The sequence below is a fragment of the Podarcis erhardii genome (assembly GCF_964252035.2).
Source record: "Podarcis erhardii genome assembly, chromosome: 5".
Classification (NCBI taxonomy): Eukaryota; Metazoa; Chordata; class Lepidosauria; order Squamata; family Lacertidae; genus Podarcis; species Podarcis erhardii.
Window position 1 is genome coordinate 2,657,660 of NC_138509.1, and position 22,380 is coordinate 2,680,039.

Genomic DNA, 22,380 nt, shown 5'->3' on the forward strand with positions numbered 1-22,380 from the left:
ACCATTGCAATAGAGAAGAAAACAGAGAGAGAGAGAGAGAGAGAGAGAGAGAGAGAGAGAAAGAAAGAAGAAACGAGGGTAATGAATAGCAGAAAGAGGAGGGGTGGTAAGAAATGGTTGTAAGGAAATGCAGTCAGGCATATTTAAGATTTCACAACAATAACACACTTATTTTATAGAAAACGATATATACTGGGGCACGGGCTTCAGCTTCTCTGAGTGCTTGGAAAGCAGCACAGACCAGAAATAGGTGGACAGTATTTTACTGCACTGTTATTACAGGTGTACTCAATTTTGCCTTCAGTGAGGAAGACATAATTTGATGGCTAGTTTGCTGGGGGGGGGTGTGCTTTTCACACACATCCAGAAGAATGACTAACAATGTCAGACTGGCACTGGGAAATATAAGCGGATGATTAAGTGCAAAGGAAATTATCTGCACACCAACCGGCTCAGTAAACAACAACAACATCTTGTTTTTAACCACTTGGTGACCAGAAATGCCCTCCAGGTTGAGTGAGTGTGCTGGCAAAGGAGGGACAGAGCTCCCGGTTCTCCTTCCACAGCCCACTTGCTTTGCGTACTGACTGTGGAGAAAAGCTTTCTTATTTTTTTATTTATTAAATTTGCATACAGCCCTTCATCTGACGATCACAGGGCAGTGTGCAACAGGAAAACATGTTGTTGGCTTTAGAAGAGCCTCTAGTCATCTCTGGCACTTCTCCTTCCGCAACCAAAGAAACTGTATCTAAAATTTCTGATTCTATTCCTGCAATACTAGCCATTTATTTATTTGATAGCCAAAAAAGCAAAACTATATACTAAGAAAGGCAAGCCTATGGAAGAAAGAGCAAGTTGTAATTCAACATACAGTCGTACCTTGGAAGTCAAACAGAATCCGTTCTGGAAGTCTGTTTGACTTCCAAAACATGTGAAAACTAAATCATGGCTTCTGATTGGCTGCAGGAAGCTCCTGCAGCCAATCAGAAGCCACGGAAGCCCCACTGGATGTTCAGGTTCCAAAAGAACGTTCGCAAACTTGAACAATCACTTCCAGGTTTGCAATGTTCGGGAGCCAAAACGTCCGAGTTCCAGGGCATTCGGGATCCAAGGTATGACTGTAGTCATAAACCAGAAATAGTTAAGCTGATGACCACAAATTAGATTCTCATTTCTTAATTTTTTCCTCAATATTTGAAATAGTACCCAGGACAATGTGCAAAAACGCACTGCAAGCTGGCTAGAGATTATTTGGGAGTTAAGAAGGATTTATCCAAGTCAGATTCACAGAAGAGGAATCCCAGTCGGGTCTGACGTGGCTCATTTGCTTCCAGCCATGCTTTGGATTCCCCTCCCCCACTATTAGGTGTATTCCTCGTCCTATTGGAACATCTGGTCTGTTGCATCCTAATCCTCTTCTCTGCTTGTGGAAGAGTTCCCACTGAAAGTGCCTAATTTTTGTTGTTGTTATGCATTGTCATATTCAATGAGGGAAAGGTTATTGATCTGAATTCAGCAGCATTATCTGGTACTGATATATAATTTTTTTAATGTGTAAGATCTTTGGCTCTACAATGAAAAGAACATCAGCATATGATATCTTGTGCCACTGTAGAAATTCTTACCTAGGCACTTTTCTTTCAGCAATTTAAATTGCCACAACTATATTGCCCACATGAGATATAATTATCACAACTGTACACTTAGCATAACAGATAAATGGGGAGATTGAGTGACTTGCCAAAGGTCACACAGGAAAGTGGGAATGAAGCTAGGAATAGAAGCATCATTTCCTGCCTTTTGGAACTGAGGCCACAAGGCCCACCTTCCTGTTTAGGATGCTATGTTGAACAGACATATGTTTTTTGTGTCATTACTTGCTTGGGAATGAAACTTTTTTGGCAAGGCTCTTCATAAACTGGATGCAGCTAATTAATCTGAATACATGTAATTTTTGGGGGGGAGGGAGGAATCTGAAACCTGATAAGACATAGTATAAATGAGAATAATAGAAATGAGATTAACTTGTATTCTGAAATTTAGAAAAATTGGAAAAAGAGCTCACGATAAAGCTTTGTAACAGTGGCATTCTAAAACCGTAAGGCAGGTCCTAGATTCCATCTCTTGGCTACACTGTCATGTGACAAAAAATGAAATCTGGGGATGGTCTAGGTACCTGAGGCAGACTGCAAATTGAGATGAATTCAGTTCCTAATGTCTCCCACTATGGCAACTGCCGTGAGTGTTTGTGAAGTGGTCCTTCCACGTGTGATCTACCAAGATAGACAGACAGCAAAAACAAGGAGAGCTCTGCGGATAATCTGCATATAGCCTGTTAGCTGGTAAGGCCTGGGGTGAAGTGCAAGGTTTGGGTGTGCAAGTAAAAACTTTACTGGGAAGTATAGATATAAGGGTCTGGGTGGTGGCATGAAAATGATTGGAAAATTAGGTTTACCTTCCACATTTTTCTGGGGGATTTTAAATTTAGTTCCCAAGGGGGGGGGGGGAGAATTATGGGAAAATTGTAAAAACTAATGATAACTGTTTTTTCTTCTAGAATGATAAATGTTTTATAACAAAATATTTTAAATAAATAATTTAGCTGCTCTTTATTTCCTTTATAACTATGTAATAACTTGATAAGACAATTGTCTTGCATTATTGTTATTCTTGTATAGAGCTCTCAAATATTACTGTCTGCTTCAGATTATTCCATCTTCTGCGGTATGTGAAAGATATGTGTTCTGAAGCAGACACAGCAAATCAAGGAAATAAGGTACTACATGAAAGAGTAAATAACCTTGTTTCAAGCCACACAAAGCCTCAGTTCTCCGAACTGGATATAAACAAGGATAAACAAGGGAAAGGGAGCTCTCCTGAGGACCTGCCGCAACGGCATTTGCTGCTGCTTCTTAAAGGTAAGGAAGAAGTTAGAGGTCAATGTGCTTTGAGACGGGGGTGAAATGGGTTTGGGGAACGGGAAAGGGCCAAGTGCCAGGTGGATGGGGAGAGTGAAGAATTGCTTGCCAGGTGGGATTTTGATCTGAGCTAAAGAATAATCTCAGGATTTGCCTCTCACCCGAGGTGTGCTTTTATAAGCTCCCAAGTATAATTTCAAATTTTGGGTTGGAGAACTTTGCTGACATCTCTAATTTAATATATAAAACTGCACTTCCGGGTTAGCGCCTCCGGCAATGGCGGAATTCCTCTGATCGGGAAGAACTTGCTCCGTGGAATTCAGGGTCTGGCCGCCACGGCGAAGGCGGAGACCCACTAAAAACCGCAGGCGGGAGAAGCCTGTGAACATGGGATTCGGCTGGCACCTTTTGCGCCTCCCCTACTCGCGGGGAGACCCGGTTTCGGGGATCCGGAGCGATGTGGGGTGAGCGGCGCGGTGCTTCGAATTGACTGCTTCTTTCACGGAGTGAAGCCACATTGCTGTTGTCAGAGAGCGCTGACTCTTTCCTGTGGACAATTTGATTCTAAACAATTACCCATGAGTAGAACGGAAAATTGGATTTTTAAGCGTCTTAATTTGGCACCGAAACGGGGAGGTTTCAAACAGGAAGTCCGCCTTCCCCTTTTGTAAATAGATTGAAGCAAAGAATTTGCAAGCTAAAGTCCTGGAAAGTCCTATGTAAAGGATTAAACTTCCATCGGCTAAAATCATTAAACCCCCCTTGGAGGCAGGAGAAGAGGGGGGAAATCTTGGATGGTGTAAGCCTGCAGGAGAGAGTGAAGAAAGTTGGATCACCACCGCTATGAACCTGGAAACAGACTGCTAGTAAGATTGACGTTTTCGGGAAAGTTCATTGAGAAATATAAGAGAGATACACTGTTTCCATTGTCTCCTTCTGCGTTTAAAAAGGAGTAAAAGTAGCTGAAAATTGAAACTAATTCTACTGCTTGAACTGTGCTTAAAAGGATTGATACAAACAGAAATTGTTTCCCTCTAGAGGGAGCCTTTGAAATTGTTACAAGAGTTGGGCTGGTGGAATCCCCAGCTGCAAGAGAAAACCGTGAGATTGACCTTGGATCGCTTGAGAATGTCAACAGAAGAAGCTTTAGTGATTGCACTATGCAAGATAAGTCAGTCATTGGAACAGCTCCATAAGAAGACGGATGTGATGAATATTAAAATTGATATTTTGGAACAAAAAGTGACTAATTTGGGACAAAAAGTGAACATCTACACACAAACTATTCAGGAACCGATACAGGAATCTACTCTGACATGCCAAATGGTGGAGAAAGTGAGGGAGAAAATTGTGGTTGTTGAACCTAAAGTAATACAAGTGGAGAGGGAGAGAGCCCCAGCCTTACAGAGGCAATTTGATGACTACAAGTTGTTGCCCTCTATGATTGAATTCAGAGAAAGTCAGATTGGAACCCAGCTTGGACTGGAGAAGGAAAGTTGGATAGATTATCTCATGCAGGGATTTATTGACCTTTGGGATTTGGACCTGGGTCAGAAGGAAATGGGAGTTGTGGAGACCTTCAGATTTGGAGGGATTTTGAAACACGTCCTGAAATACATTTTGGATTTTAGTTTTAACCACGGAGATGTGTATGACATGTCGAGAAGAAATAAAAACATTGCTAGGTTGGAGCTCCCCCGAGACCTACTTTTCAGCATCAAAGAAAGGAAATTAAGAACAAGATCAGCAGAAGACAAAGTAAAGTGTATGTATAAATACGTAGAAGACTTGCAGAAGGGACCTGGAAAAGAGTTAAGAGCCTCGGACAGAAGATCACCAGGTTGATGGACTATATGGAATTGACGGAAATGACTGGCAGAATCCGAGACCAGGGAGAAGAGACGGTGGAAGAAGATTGGAAAAAGTTTAAAGTTTATTTATAGAAATATGGTAAAATTAATGAGTGCTAGAAAAATGTTGGAATGAAATTATAAGGCTTTAGTAGAAGTGTTATAAGGAGTTAAGCATAAATAAGTATTATAGTATTAATGGAAAATAAGGTTAAAATAAGTTAAGATATTTATATGATAGAAAATAGTGAAAGATGGAAAGGAATTGCTGAAACAATTAATAGAAGAGGAATACAAAAAGGGAGGTGAGAGGAAGTCGATGAAACAAGGGAATGAAAGATAAGGCATTGAAATGGTATGATGTATGTTTTTAAAATTGTTTTTGTTCTGTTTTGTTTAGTTTAATGCGTTAATGTTGTGTGGTGTATTGTTTATATATTGTATTGCATTGTTTTTTCTTTCTTCTGTTTTTTCTTCTTTTTTCTCTTTTTCTTTTTCTTCTTGTTGGTAAGGTTTAAAAGCAATAAATATTATTTTTTTAAAATTTAATATATAAAACTGGTTCTGCATAGTTTAAGTGCAACTCTTGTTAATACATTCATATTACTCCGCTGGAATCTACATATTCACTTTTGCATTTCTTACTCTGCTTTCTAGCCTCACAAATGTACTCTCATGCTAGGGCAGCGAAAAGTTATATACAATTTTAAACTAGCACTATAAAACAATACCAAAATTAGTATGAAAAAATAAATTTTGAAACATTGGTCTAGGTACCAGCATGGGACATGGCCTGGCCTTGCTGCACCTCTTAGGAGCAACAACCCCCCCCCCACCTTTAGAGCATGAGTACATATGCACACCTTAGTCCCCCAGGCCATTCTCAGGAAAGGAAAGTCTGCGCTCCTGATCCCTAGTTACCTTTCGCCTTGATGCAGATGAGCTACATGTTTCTGTTTGCAAGGTACCCAGATGCCCCAACAACACTGCCTGGCTCAGTGGGGTGCACACATTGGGGGGGGGCCCTCTACTGCACACAAAACAACTTCCCATAGGAGTGGGCACTGCTCCTATGCTAGGATGATGTGCTCTTTCTATTGGCAACAGCAAGTTAGCAATTACACTGACTGCACCAGTCAGCCAAATGCTTTCTAAGTCTTCAGAGAACAGACCAAAGATGGAGATAAACACTTTGCTTAGTTACAACTATATCTTTTTCTACAGAATTGTAGGGTTGGATCACCTAGTTTAGCCCACGGAAATGCAGATAATATGTTCTGTATCTATTTCTTCAACCAGGCCTTTGAGTGTTAAAACAATCTATGGCCTTTTAAATGAGTGTGTCTATGTGTGTGTTATTGTTCTTTTATTGTTATGTTATGTATTTCACATTTTGTGTCTTTATGTTGTAAACCTTTGGATGAAGGGTGGTAAAACAAACAAATAAACAAAAATCTAAAATACCCAGATGCACTTCCTGCATTTTGCTGAAGGAAGGATATCTTTGTTGTACTCCATACTAAAGAATAAAAAAATACGTGCCCAAGAAATTCAACTTCCACAACAGGAATTCCATGGAAATCGAGCAAAACTGCAATGCTTTTTATTTTATTTTGCACTGTATATTCTTCTTTTCTATTTATGGGAAGCAAAATGAGATACATTTGGCACTGAAATGTACCCTCCTCAATTCATGAAAATTTTATTCACCAGCTGCCACCCATTTTGAAGTGTATTGCTGCAGTTATAAGGGCCAGCAACTTTCTTATTTTTTAAAACAGTGCAGTAATTAACAAAATTCTGCACTAAATACAAGATCCTGCAGTCCACGGATCTGTGGTATAGAGATAAAAATAGAAACCAGGCCTATTTACACACACACACACACACACACACACACACACACACACTTTTAATGTTTGATTTCACACCAGACTTATTGAAAATAATTTCCACATTTCAACTTAGAATAATTATTACATATTATTCAAACAAATGTGTTTTTCAGAACAGCACATGCTCAGCACAACCAGGTCATTGTGGGTGAATCTGGGAGCCTACACGGAAAGGATGGCAGGGTTAGGGTTTAGGAGAGCCAGAAATAGAAAATTAATCTTACTTCTACAGAGGTACAGCACCTGGCACTGCCAATACAGTAAAAAGCATTTATTAGCACCTGCCCACACTGATGCCTGAGGACAAAAATGGGATCAAAGCAGTAGGGAGATCTGAAAATGAATTACTATGGTGTTTTCTTCACAGAAAAACCAACTTTCCTTTTTAATTAAAAGTCAAATTGACATAAAGCTGGAGCTCCAAATAGGCATTGTAAAAATATTTATTTCAAATTTTCCATATACACACAAAGATAAAATCAATAGGAAAGTACAAAATTAATAAGTAAAAACAGAAATGATTAATACCAAGATGTTCAGGATGTATACAGCTGATTATTGCAATTATTCTTAACATTAATTATTAAAGTTGGGGATCTTAAATAAAAAAAAGTATACACCATACCTTTATTTCATATTCTTCAGTTACTTAACAAACTCCTAAGGACCACTTCACATGTTACAACTGTATGTGTAAAAAACTGCACATATAAAAACTGCCTGTGCAGACAGACAACTATATCACACAGAGAGATGCTGTCTTTCCTGACTCAGGAAGGTGAACCTCAGCAAACTCATATTGAAATATATGAAGAAACATTTTAAAGATCAAATATTGCCTGAGGAAAGTCCTGCTGAGTCAGGCAAAAGGCCCACATAGTCCAGAATCCTCTAACAGCAGCCAACCAGATGAGAAGCCCCCAAGCAGGACCTTAGTACAGAAGCACTGAAAGTAGACCACAGCCATCAAGGCTGGTAGCCAGGGTCTGTCTAATCCTCTTTTAAAGCCATTCAAGTTGATGGCCACCACTACATCTTGAGGGAGTGGATTTCATAGCATAATTATGCACTGAGATGAAGTTCCTCTTCTTGTCTGTCCTGAATCTTCCAACATTCACTTTCAAGGGATGGTCCTGGGTTCTACTAATGAGAGGGAGGAAAGCTTCTATCCACTTTCCCCACACCATACATAATTTTATAAACTTCTATAATGTCACCTCTTACTTCCCTTGTCTGCAAGCTAAAAAGGCCCCAATCCTGCCACTTTTCCTCCATCCCTCTTGATCACCTTGCTCTTTTCTGAGCCTTTTCTACAATATTCTAACCAGAGTGGTACATTGTATTCCAAGTGCAGTCACACCACAGCTTTGCATGGTGACATTATGATTTTAGTAGTTTTGTTTTCAATCCCCTTCCAAATTTTCCTAGCATGGAATAGTTTGGTTTTCCAAGGCTGACATCTGGGAAAGTCATCCTATACAAGCTCACCTGACAAGACCAAAAGACATCAAGAGGTCCTTGTTGGGTGTACAGCTAGTGGAAAGCACAGATTTGCCTTTCCGTATTGTGTGACCACAGGAGTAGATTACTAGGAGGGAGAAATTCCACAATGACATTCAGAACATCTAGTATCTGCTCCTACACCAAGGTTGTAGGAGAACAACCTTGCAGCCTCAATGTCAATTCAAGGACACATAGAGGATGATGTCCAATATCCCTCTTAAATGCAGCACCACAGGTTGTATCAAACATTTTTCCTATACAAGTCTGATAAACATGGAAAACGCCTGTAATACACAAGCCTCACTTTATGTTTCTACCCAGTCATCTATTGAACAATTTGCTAATCAAGAAGGAATGGAGGGAGAGCAGAAACAGGTATAAAAAGATCCACTTCCCTACTATTATTAGAATACAGTGGTACCTTGGTTGTCAAACTTAATCCATACCGGTAGTCGGTTTGACCCACTTCTGGGTTTGCGGCATTTGGGAGCTGATTTGTTCAGGAGCCAAGCCGTTCGACAACCAAGGCGCTGCTGTGATTGTGAACAGATTCCGTACTACTAGGCTTCTTCACAAGAGATGTTAAAAATAGGAATGGATGGGTGCAAGCAGAGTCCCGACTCCAAGGCACTGGCATTAGCTAGTTCCTTTTCAAAGGACCAAAAAGAACAAACTGATGAAGTAGGTTGCTGTCTACTAAAACTCATGCCATTTTGTAATGAAAAGATTATTAAAAGTTAGTATCCAGTGCCAAACACATTTATCTTTATCACAAAAGACTAACATTGTATGTATGTGTCAATAAAGTGGAAACAGTAATGCATTTCAGAAAGTTAGTTTCCGAGTTAACAAAGTGGCTGGACGTGATAGTAGCAGGGGATAGGCTACAGCTCATCAGTAAGAGGAAGATGAACTAAATGAACTGGAAGTCATGGGCTTAATTCTGCTGATTCTATGATTCTACTTATGATTTGAAAGTCTGGTGATTGATGTGCACTATGCGGCTTGAACCCTTTGTCACTTGCCCTTAGTGACAAAAGCTCAATAAAGACCAATGTTTAACAATAAGTCAATGAATTCATCACTTTGCACCAAAGCCTGAAGCCAACTACCAAATAGTAATTCAACAGCAATCTGTCAAAGAGAAGAAATATAAAAAACACAACACAATCTGCTATTATAAAGAATCACTGCAATAATCAGAACCATTTCCCCAGCAGCAGCAGCATCAACACAAATTGATCAGATTAAAAAATAGCCAATAGAAACTGCAATAAAGATGTTTAAAATCATTCAAAAGCCTGGCACCAAAAATATGTTAATGTGAACACCAGGTGAGATTCTTTGGATAGAGCATTCATTCAATAAGCTGGGGGGGGGGTGTCATTAAGAAGGCCCTCTCTCTTGTTGCCACGTGACATTCTTCTGCTGGGGGAGGGGGGAACTTGGAGGCAGCATTCAAAATTCACCAGGCACTCTTTGCACCTGGCTATCGGCTACTTGTGACCAAGGATGGCACCTGACATCTCCTCCATCTGGAGATGCATGCCTGGGATTGTTGGATATTGACTGTTGACACTTGCAACACATCCTGTAGAATTCTACCCATTATATTTTATTTGCAGAATCGGAATGAATTCCAGGAACCAAAAAATCATATTGAAAAATACAACTTTTGAGCAGTCTGGCCCAAAAATGGCAACTAGGCATTCTGTTTTGGCGACAGTAACCCTGGTTTAAGGAGCCATATATTAGCCTAGCTTATATATCCGATTTTCTAACACTGCTTGGAGGCAGGTCTCTAAGGATGACCAAGTAGGTTTGTATGGCAAGAGGCATTCAATGAGGTATCTGAGTTCCCTAGGCACTTGAGGGTTTGTAGGTTATACCTAATGCTTTTCTGGACCAGATTACAGGGACAGACAGGAGTCCAAAGGGTGGGCACAGGAGGCAGTGGACAGAAGGATGGTATCATTTGATCCCCATGGTTAATTAACTGATGTCTGACTCCTCTCCCACAAAAATATCATCTTATTCCATGGATCAAATCACAGTTCATCATTAATAAAATAAACGTAACAGTTGCTTTACAAGAGAAACTGAGTAATTCCCAACTGCTGTATTTTAAAACTGCTTAAATGCTAACGCTCTTGGTTATTTGCTTTCGCTAGGTGTTATATACAGACTAGATAACCATGGAATAATTCTCCTGTATGATCTCTAGCACTATAGTGCAGTCAGCTTAATTTTCTACTCCTCTCTTTGCTGACTTTGCCTCTATGAGCAAGTGTGCCTTGAGAAGGTGTGTTTACAGAAAGGAGGGTGAGGAGAAGAAAGTACACTTGCAGGATAGGAGGATGCTTTTACCTGTGGGATTATCTTGCTGCCGTCCATCTCCTTTCAGTATCACGAACAAATTGAGCCCAAGGCAACCATTTGCCTGGAAAGAAGACCAGGAGGCCCTAAGCTGAAACAGTGTACAAGAACTTTGCTGTCTATATTACTCTTCTCTTGCACCACCTCCATTCCTGTGCCCTCTCACCCTATTTGCTAAGTCAAAGCCAACTTTGCATAATCTTTAGGGCTGCCAATTGACCAGAAGAAAATCCAGCATTGCCCGCTCTTGTGCCTTCAACACAGCTTGACCAGCAGATATTAGTAGGATAAACTTTTCATAGCATGGGAGATAAACGTCCCTGTGGCTTATCATTGCAAACCAAATGGCTCTCAAATACAACTACAGGGACTGCTTGAAAAGCTGGAGGTTGATTGTGAAGTAACAAATGAAGCAAAATGTTGTTCACAGAAAGGGTTTCACCTTAATATTATTGCTGATATGAGTATTAATGTTTGTGCGAAAAAATGAAGGAGGACTGGACATAGGTGTTTTATGTTTTATGTTGCTTCCCAGCCCCCAGGTAGTTATTGCTATTATATTAGCAAATTTGGACATGTAATATTTTCATGGGCGTTACTTAACGGAACAGTTTTGCTCTATCTACTGAGGGGTGAACAGAATAGGCATAGGTGGTCAGGACAGTTACTGTTTTACATGGATCCCCCAAACTCAGAAACTCTTCATACCCTGTTGGCCCTTGGTGGTGGGTGTGCAGCTCTCAAACAAAGCAACAGGGTGTTGCATCAGATTCTATGTAGTTAGATCTGATGTACTAGAATCAGGTATGTTTTAATATCCCCCTTTCTCAATCAATTATGAATCTTATTCCCCCTGCCCCAATTTTACAACTCTGTTTAGAACATTCAATATGCAGATATCAATTCTGTCTTTCTTTTTCTTCTCCGGGTGTGCAAAATGCATTACAGTCGTACCTTGGATCCCAAACAGCTTGCAAGTCGAACATTTTGGCTCCCAAACGCCGCAAACCCGGAAGTGAGTGCTCCGGTTTGTGAACATTCTTTGGAACCCGAACGTCCCAAGGGGGGCTCCGCAGCTTCCGATTGGCTGCAGGAGCCTGCTGCAGCCAATTGGAAGCCGTGCCTTGGTTTCTGAACATTTTTGAAGTCAAACGGACTTCTGGAACGGATTCCATTCAACTTCTGAGGTATGACTGTATGTTCTAATGTATATTCTCTCTCCCTGTGAAAGGACTGACAGGGCTGGTGCAAATCCAGGCATCCCTGTCTCCATGCCTGAATACAGCAACTCCAGTGCATGGGCAGAAAGCAGCAGAGTAGCAAACGCATGGGATCCATCTCCTGTGCAGAGTGCAAATACAATACGCACACAGGCAGAATTCTTCAGAAATAGTTTAGTGAGGAGGCTTAAAAGTGTAAAAATTGATCCTCAGTAAGGTACAAAAACTTCAGCTCATAAGAGTGTGTCCAGTTACAGAAGTAAAAACAGAGAGGAAAACAGAAAGAAAGGACTGATACAGAACTGCTCAGCAGGCAGAAGATATATTGGCTGCCGCCGAGCAGTGACCTTGAGTCCCACAGACTCGCGTGACTAAACAGATAAACAACAGCTGCAAGCGTGTTTTTCGAGAAAGTTCAAGAAAGTTCTGCACCAATAAAACTCACAATCCTTAACAAGGACCAGATAGCTTCAGCTGTTTTGGGCTAAAAGAGTCAACATTACAATGATGCAAAAGACTAACATTGAAATTCATGATTTGGCAAAAGAAAGAGTCATAAAGCTATTATCGGAAATTCAAGACCCAAACCTCCATGTCAAGTGCAGGTCTGTCAGTTCATTGCAGTAGGCATTTAAGTCTGTGGTAGAGATATATTTTTCACAGTATGTGAAGAGCCTAGAACTCAGAACCAAACCAGACACAAAAGAAGCAGTTCTGTGCATTTTTACCTGCATCTGTCACAACCACATAGAAAACAAGGTATGTGTGTTGGTCTGGCATTCTAATGCCTGAAAGGGAATTCTTAATAATAGCTAACAGCATGGGCTGTCACATTTATTGGTATTTATAAAATAAACATACATAATGTGCCTCGTGCATTTATCTGCACATTGTAAATAAAGTCTTTGCAAGTTTCTTTGATTTGAGTTTGTCCTTGTCAACACATTCACAATCAGGCATATGCATTTTATTGGGCACAGCCCTTTGCTCTCACACACTTCTTCAGATTGCAGCCAAAATATTGGTGCTGTGCTGAAACCTGTCCTCAAATATTTTCTTATTCTGCAGAACTGCTTCACTTTCCATCCCTGCTGCCATTGGAATTTCTTCATAATTTCAGCAAATGCAGGGTTGAACATACCTTAGCATAGCACCCATTTGGTGTGCACACATTCATTCCACTGAACATCTCTCCAATGCTCTGCAGCCTTCCTGGCTGACTTCACTTCTCAATCTGAAAAGGCCTCATGGGAGGAGTTAGGTCATCACATCTTCCCCCTGGGCATGAACTGAAGCTGGGGAAGACACCGAGTGCCTGAGATGACTGTGTGCACTGGTATTACTTTCAGAAGAAGTCTTTCCTTCAATTTTAAAATAAATATGCACAAATTTCTTTGAAAGTAAAACAAGAGCTCACTAGAATAAAAAAAGAACAGCAGTCAGGAACGCAGCCTCCATGGGTTCCCACTAAAAGCAAAATTGAAGGTATCAGAGCTTTGTTTAAGGAAGTGGAGGCACCTAGGAAGGCTGCAGAACATAAATAATTGGAGAGATGAGTTGCAGAATGAAGGCCACCCTGAAAGACAAATGTGACAAAAACTCTACACCCCATCCATGATAATTTCAAAATTTTTATCTTTTAAAGCAATTTATTTTCATTTTTTATTGATGGAGAATGTTATGGGGGAGATATGGGATAAAATTAAGGACAACACTATAAAATATTGTGCTCTGTACACAAATTATTAAAACACAACCCAGATCTTCACCACCATTTTATGCTTTTCACACTGCCTGTCTTTTAATGGCTTGCATGTGTGACTCCTCATAAATGAGAACCATATAATTTTTATCTTTTGCTTTCAAGCCTGCCAGCTCTGAGTCATCAAGTAGACTGATGTTCAATGCATGTTAGTTCTAGGTATGAGCTTTCGTGTGCATGCACACTTCTTCAGATACACTGAAGTGTGCATGCACACGAAAGCTCATACCTAGAACTAACTCAGTTGGTCTTTAAGGTGCTACTGGAAGGAATTTTTTTATTTTGTTTTGACCATGGCAGACCAACACGGCTACCTATCTGTAACTGGTTCAATGCATGTGTTGGACCAGCCCTAAGATGTCACACACATATTTATGTTCATTTTTAGCAGAACTGTAAAACTTGTCACCCCCAAGCCATGCATCACCACACATGGTCTCTAGGGTAGAGAAATTAGTTTTTCTACTTGCCTCAGAATGAAAAAACAGGAGATTGTCAGACCTTGGCAAACTATACAGCTGATGAGGCTGCATTTCTCAACTTCATGAGTCCTTTAGTTCTGCAGGCCTGAACCCCAGACTGAACCCCAGCCATCCTTTGAAACTGGTCCTTCTTCAAATTTTATAATGCAGTTCGCTAGCCAAGTAATATGTAATAAAATGCATATCTTGGTGAAAATAGCATACAAAAATCCATTATATTAGGGGAAATGTGAACAGAAGATTGGAAAAATGAGTAGCCTGTCCTTAATGATTGATGGAATCAAATGCAACCTGACAGCAATGAAAACTTTTGTGTCATCCTTCTACAACTCCACGTCCCAGGTAGTCTTCAGCTATGACAAGGGATGAATTGCCATATGATGCTTCAGCCCTCAATTTAGTGAACCATTTGTGGTTTTGCTCTTTCAGCTTTTGTGGTCAAATTCTACTACTATGGAAATGACTGAGAGAACAACAACAAAAAAAAAACAACCAACCCACACACCCACACCCACAAAACCCCAAGCACAGGAAGTGCTAGGGATTGAAATGACCCTGGCAAGATGCAATATAAAGTTATTAGTTACTCAGCATACCTGCAGAAGATCTAACTCTGGCCTTCTATGCCCATTCGGTGTGAGAAACAAGCATGAAGGATGACTTAAAATATGTTTTCTTTTTCATATTTATTTTACCTTAAAACATTTAATGATTTATTTATTGATGTATTTACTGATCAATGATGATAATGCTGATGATGTTCCCTTAACATAGGAGGCAAATGAATGACATTCAGTTCCCTTAACATCAGCACAGGGTCCAGGCTTGGGTTTGGGACCGAAATGGCCTTGGCTGCCCTGATGACCTTCTTCCAGGAGACGGATGGAGCATGTCACCCAGTTGCTTTATCTCAACAGCTTCTGACCACTCTATGCTCCTGAATGGTTTGTGTGAGCCTGTAGTACTCTTTTACAGTGGCTCCATTCCTACTCACAGGACCAAGAATCGCACTGGGGATTTTGTGTCTGCCCTCTGGCAGTTGTGCTATAGAAACCACAGAAACAGTCCTAAGGAAATCTGGGGCATGTTTTTATCAATATGCTGATGACACCCAGCTCTATTTCTCTGTTATCTGAATCCAGAGAGGCTATGATTGTTTTGAACCCATGCCTGAAAGATGGATGAGGGCTAGGTGCATCAAAAGTCAGTTAACCTTCCTGCAAAATTATATAATAAATATACTGTGTGCAATATAAATAGGGTAAACTCAAAGCAAAGAAACTTGCAAAAAGTCATCTCTCTCTCTCTCTCTTCCACCAGCACATGCTGTTACTCTCATTGTTCACAGCTTCCTTGCCTTCCTCCTTTGAGGGAATATTTGTTGTTCTCAAGGGCTCTCCATTGCCAGAATGCTGGGGGGGGGGGGGGTTTCCTTCTATACTTCCAACAATCCTTTCCCACCTTATTGGTAATAATATATGTTATTGGAATTATATTTCAGGAAATGTTTCTCTCTCTTTTTACAACTACCACCACCACAACTCCAAATTGTATTTTTGATCCCTGAAAAATATGGGGAATATTCTACACATTTCTATCTCTGCCACATGGGAAAACAGGTTCTATATATCATGCGTCAATCTGCACATGCAGACATGTCTTTAGCTACAATAATTTGGGGGGAAACTGTTAATATAAATTCAGAAACATTAAGCAAGCAAAGCCCCATAACTGCTATGAGCAGTTCCTTCCCTCCAGACAGCTTTCAATAAACCAGATGTGGTGACTGCAGATCTGTGTGTCTTTGAGCCTGGGTGTACCAATAATCATGCAGAAATTAGAAACCTGGAGTTGATTTAAACAAAAAAATGGTTGCACAGATGAGGAGCAGTGAGCTTCCTTCCCTGCCGTTACATTCCAGTAGTCACTCTTCCAAGGCACTTTTGCTGAGCCCCTCTGAGGCTAAAATACAGAAATGTACCAGGTGCACCAGGTCCAAGGGCTTGGGATCTGGCCCAGTGACTTGAAAATCAAGGTTGGCAGATCACTTGAGGCCACTCATTTTATTTTTATATTGACAATTCATATACAGCTTAATCACAAATGTATCTAATGGGTGTACAAAAAATGAAAATAAAAATCAGTTACAATTACAAAACCTGAATTCAGTTTAATCATCATCATCATCATCATCATCAGTGCTTTTTTCTGGTCGTACCCAATGGTACACAGTACTGGCAACTCTTTTTCTGGAAAAAGCACTGATCTTTACATCCAACAGCAAGTGAGAGCAGCGGGAGGGAAGGGCAGTGACACATCGGTCTCCCCAAGCGAAACCCTCTTCTCTCAGCCTTTCGAGTGGCTCCATGCACCACAGCAAGCATGAAGTGAAGGCCGGAGCTCTGCTGCTGAGCATGTCCAAAGGATGGCGCAAGTGTGCTCCGGAGGAGCTCTGCTGTTCTGGACATGCCTCACGGCAGCCTTCCCTTTTCCTGCCAGAGAGTGTGGTGGCGAGCTGCAGAAGGGCAGCCATGGAGGGAAGAGGGGTCATGCTGCTCATCGAAAGGGTGGACAAGCAGCAAGAAACGCTGCTCTGTGAGCAGAGATCAACCACAGGCTGGAGGAAGGTAGAAATGGCAGGCACTCTTAGGAGCAAGAGCCTCCAGCCCACCTGTAATCAGCATTCTTCTGCTGACCTTGCAAAGCCATTCCCAAAATCTGTGGGCCGCTTATGATCAACGTCTTCGTTGGTGCCCAAGCAATGACGCTAGCGTTGGGAAAGAGTTGCATGCCTCTGAGCATGTGCAGAGTGCCCTCCCTCTGACCCCCCCACTTGCAGCTGAGCAGTACCGGCATTGGAGATTATTATTAATAATAATGTCTTTGAAGCTCAGTGACTGGGCAGGCATATAAGGGATCAGGTGACCTCTGAAATATCCTGGCCCCAAGTTGTTCATATACAGGTGCCGACCATTCCTGCCCCTCCCATCAACAGAGCATGTATAAGCACCCCCCGACCTATTTCACCCACATTCTGCCTTCTTCTGGGTCCAACAGGACCCATGCGTCAGCGATTGCATGTCAACTGGAGATGTCTAAAATGGCCGCTGCCCGTATATTAATACATGAACCACGAATCGGATCTGATAGTACATGGGCGGCCAGTACAAGCTTTTGAGTGCAAGAGTTATGTGCTGTTCATAGCCTTTTTCCATCAATCACCTAACTACAGTGTTGTCTCTATGTAGCAGGCCCATATAGAGTGCATTACAATACAACCCTGAGCATGTGCATCTTCTGGAAGAAACTTCTATCCTTGCTGGTAGAGAAGGAAGCATCATAATAATTAACATATTGTTATGCCCACATCATCCCAAGGGCTTGGGAAGAATAAATCCAATTAATTAAAAAATAAAAATAACTGATAATCTCAATTTAAGACAGGCAGTACATATTTTAATTTCAAACTTTACTTTTCCAAATTTATTCTGTTTGTTTTAACCTCAATCCATAACAATATTTTGCTGCCACATTTTTAAAAAATATGCTCCAGAGTTCTAAAAAAAAGCACTAAATTATTTTAATGACATATTATTATCTGTGCTATTGTTGTAGATAAATAGGCTACAGTTCAAAATATACTCTAACAGGTATGATAGCAAATATTATTTCTAATGTTTACTGCGCCATCTACAAAGCTTTTATTGTGCTATTTATATCTCTATGGTTTGACATTTTAGTCCGAGAAATTAGGAACTAACTCCTTTATAAAATTTCCAAGGATGATGAGTTTGAAAAAAGAAGTGATTCTTTTAAATTTCTAGCAGAGTATTATACTGAAGTAACAAGGAATACCTTGAAGGCCCTAAGATCAGCTGCGGAAACTTATGGAAGACAATAACTTTTCTCTTTTACTTCTGTGTGAGGTAGCTGTGAAAAACCTTCTCTTGTGGGAACTGAACTCTTTCTCTCTACCAAGGTCTGGTATCAATTACTAGGGATTTAGAGACCCCATATAAAAGACAGTGCCTATTTGTTTTGAAATTTGTTTTGTGATTAAGCTGTCAGAATGTTGCACAAATGCCAAGGTAAGTTAATTTTTAAAATAATGCTTTCAAGCTATGCAAGAAAGGTGAAACTGCATGTCTTTTTAAAAATGCTAATTGTTCAGTTTTTTAGTTGATTTTTCTATTTTTTTTATCATGCTGACCTTAACTAGTCATTTGGATAGAGCAGAAATATTTCATTTCAGATAATGCAATTCCTACACATTTTGAAACTATAAGCAAAGCTATGGAACTGCTACAAGTTTACCACATTCTCTATTTTGACCTGTATAATTTTTCACCACAGATATTGCAATAGTACCAGTCTGAAATAAAAATGGAATTATTCAAGAAAACAGGCAAATTTGGGGCAATCTTATTAACTTACTTTATTCCAGTTATATTTTTCTACCTACTTATGGCTGTGATCCTAAATACATTTTAAAATAATTCAAAGGTACCTACTTCCAAGGAAATCTGCTTAGGAATTAAATGTAAAACTAGAGACGTATAGTACTCCAAATTAGGTGGGGGAAAACCCAGGAACATTAAAATAAAAAACACTTAACTCAATCACAATACAAACTGTTGTGATGGGCAAAAAGAAAACCATCAGGGAATATGTAAGCAAGTGTCTGAGTCGGCTTAGATACTAAACTAATTCCGCATTCAGACCATCCTCCAAACCATGAAGTCAGTCATGGGGAAAGTTTGCAGCCTTGGCCTGGAGGGCTTGCTTAAAACTTGCTCGTTGACCTAGACATAGCAGCATTTGATAAGGCTAGAAAGTAATATACTCAGTTGTGAGCATGAGGAAAGGGAAAGGAGGAGCTCTCAAATCCCAGTCCTCCAGTTATGGTTTGGAGGACTGTCTGAATGCAGTCTGAAAGTGTAGCAGCTGTCAAAAGTGATGGTCACAAGTGTAGTTCCCCTGCTGTAACACAGTGGTACCTTGGTTTACGAACTTAATCCATTCCGGAAGTCCATTCTTAAACCAAAGCGTTCTTAAACTAAGGCATACTTTCCCATAGCAGCGGGCAGGGCCGTCTTACCCATAGGCCATAGTGGTGCGGGGCACCAGGGCACCGGGCTCTCAGGGGTGCCAGGCCAGGAGTCCAGGGCCCGAAACGGCCATGGCAGCGGGCGATGTTCAGGGGAGAAGAGGGGAGCCCCCAGGCCCACCTGCAGTCCTGCCAGAAACGGCGCCGAGCGAGGCTGAGGCCGGCAGAGGGAATTCCCAGTGCCTTCCTCCACCGCGTTTGCCCCGGCTGGGCCTGGCCTTGGCGCTGGTGGCAGAACTGCTGGCCGCAAAGTACTATCAGGACTCGGAGGTGGCCCAGAGGCAGGTACCGCTGGAGGAAGCCTCGCCACGGGGGATGGAGAAAACTTTGCGAGGCGCCTGCGGGGAGGGATGCTAGAAGTCGGGGCTGCTTGGGGGACAGCAATGGGGAGAATGAGCGGGGTCGGGGCTAGTCTTGTGTGGCTGAGAAGTTGGCAGGCACAAAAAGGCATTTGGGGGGTAACTTTTGTTTTGCATTTGGGGAGCCTTTTTGTTTTGCAATCTGTGTATAGTGCAGCTCCAGAGCTGCCTGTTCAGAAAGGAAGCCTTGTGACTTCCAAGTAAAGTGTGTATCCATTGCAACTTCATAGTGGGATTTTTCAGCGGGATATACCAGTGAATAGGCTGGTAGCCTGAGGTTTGCAATCGCACATGTGCTTGGGAGCAAGTCCGCTTGAATCCCACGGGGTGCACTTCTGCGTAGACATGCATATGCTTGCAATGTAAATATACCTCACATAGCATTTAATGAATGTAGCCAATTAACAACCACAGGGAGGGGATCGCCTTCATTGCGCATCTTCCGTAACACTCGTCATCCAATGAAGCACAATGGTGGGAGATTCATAGGCACAAATTTATTCACCCTGTACAATCCAGATGCTGTTGAACTACAACTCCCACCAACTGAAGCCATCAGGTTTGGGGGCTGATGGGAACTGTAGTCCAACAACATAATATGGGGTGCGCCACAATATCTGCCCCTGCGGTACATAGTCAAACTATGAGATTTGTTGCCACAAGATGTGATGATGGCTACAGGCTTAGATGATGTTAACAGGAAGTGTGTGGCATGTTCATGAAAGGTCTGTTGTGGCTATTAGCTATAACAGCTACCTAGAAACCTCTGTGTTTGTAGGCAGTATATATCTGAATGCTAGTTGCTGGTGTGGCTGTCTTGTCATGGTTGTGAGCTTCCTAGAGTATCTGGTGTGTAGTGCAGAACTAGATTTAAGTATTTCCAAGTGGGAAGTGCCAGGCGCTGACCAGGAATTCAAGGAAAACAAAAGTCCTCTGGAGGTTTTTAAGCAGGGGTTGGATGGCCATCTGTCATGGATGCTTTAGTTGAGACTCCTGCATTGCAGGGGGTTGGACTAGATGACTCTTGGGGTCCCTTCCAACTCCACAATTCTATGCTCTCTAGTGCCAGAGGCATCATGCCTCCGAGACTCTGTGCACACCATACTTCAAAGGAAAGGGGGCGGTAGGGAGAGTCCAGGGCTTATCTGCAGTGTGGAAGGAAAGGAGGACATTTTTTCTGCCTCCCCACTTCCAGCGACTCTCTGAAGACTGGAGAAGAGACCCTCTTCAGAATATGAGGGGGGCGGGCAGGGGAAGCATGGCTTTGTTTTTTGAAGCCTTCAGATCAGGACCAGACCATGTGAAAAATGAACATAAGGTTTCAGCTGCAGTTCATTCATTTTGAGCTTTGTATTCTTGTGATAAAAAGTGTGCTGTTGTTGCGCCCATTACCTTGGTTTAAGGCGCCATTTAGCTCCCAGCTTTCCTATCTAACACTGTTGCAGACCTACATTACTCAAGTCACCAACTAGAACTATTTTGCTGCTACACTTGCTTCTAGAACGTGAAGCAACACAAATAATTTATTTCAGACAGCAAATTTCAGAGGTTCATGTCATTTTTTGGTATCACCCTCCATTCTTCTACAGTGCTTTTAAAAAAGCTTCAGTCTCTATGTGGGGTGGGGTGATGCTTCTCTAAAGTACCAGTCTTGAAGTTTTCTTTGGTGCTGTTTCTCTTGGATGTCATTGTACCATGGTTGCCACTGTTAAAGATCTGCAGATGCCGTTGGAGGAGTACAATCTCAGAGAACGAAAGGAGAAGCAATGGGACAGGTCATTTCTTGCCTGGCTTGGGAACGTTCACGTTTTTCCACCACCATCATCCAGTCCCAGCCACCTCCTGGCCCACCAGGCACTGGGTCATCTTCACAGCATCTCAGGATCTCTCCCTGCACCTCAGCACCAGCACAATCAAAAGATCTGGCAATATGGTTTTTATTATGTGGTTTTCTGTATGATTTTTCTAAACGGCTCTGATTTTTTAAAATGAATAGCTATTGTCAGGGAACTGCCATCGGAGCCAGAAGGAGAGGGAGGGCTCCAGAGGGATTACGGAGAGCGTCCCGGGAGGGAGAGAAGCAGCCCATCTTCTGGGGAAGGAAATCAGCGTAGCACCAGTGGAGAAGGGGGGCAGATGGGGGAATCGGCAAGGTGGCTCCATGACTCCTCGCCGGAGATCAGCGGGGAGAGCACGGGTCCTCCGCTGCCCACACCCTCCCTGCGCAGAAGGCTTCCATGCAGGGAGAGTAGGCGGAGACTAGGCGTCAAAGAGCTTCTTTGCTGGAAGAAGTTCAAGAAATGCCCACTGACGGATTCTGCCAGCGATTGAGACAGCCACGGGCGAGTGGCTGTCCGGACAGAAAGGGTTCACTCAGGCAACCCAGCTAGGTGTGGTGCCGATTTACACACGAGCAACCCCTAGAACCATTACAGCAATCCGTCAGTCACTGACGTTGCTTGTGCGCAGCCCCAGAGAGGCAGCACGATGAGCCAAACAGGGACAGCCGGAGAGACAGAGCAACCAGCTGCGGTGCAGAGTCTGGTCGAGAGGAACCGAGACTTGGAGATGCATGTAGCTATCCTGACGGCGCGGCTGGACGAAAGACGGGCTCAGGATGCACAGGTCAGACCCACCCCCATCACAAGGAAGGTACCTGGGCTGGTACACAAGTTTGGTGGAAAGCCCCAAGACTACAATGCCTTCCGAACGGAAGTGCAGTACGCTTTGGAACTGCAGAAAGATGACTTTGCTGATGACAGGGAGAGGGTGGCTTACATTGTGGGGCATCTGCAGGATGGGGCGCGCGAATGGATCAGGCCCCTAATGGCGACGCAAAATGCTGCCTTGAAGGACCTTAAGAAATTCTTCCAGGGAATGGACGCGATGTTCTCCAGCGAGGTGGAGC

The 22,380-nt window shown here is 42.1% G+C and overlaps 1 long non-coding RNA gene across 2 annotated transcripts in view; it reads right to left on the reverse strand.

The window, feature by feature from the left end:
- LOC309341726 overlaps positions 1-22,380 on the reverse strand; it is a 105,225-nt gene that overhangs the window by 67,908 nt on the left and 14,937 nt on the right. The gene's annotated exons all lie outside the window — the stretch shown is intronic.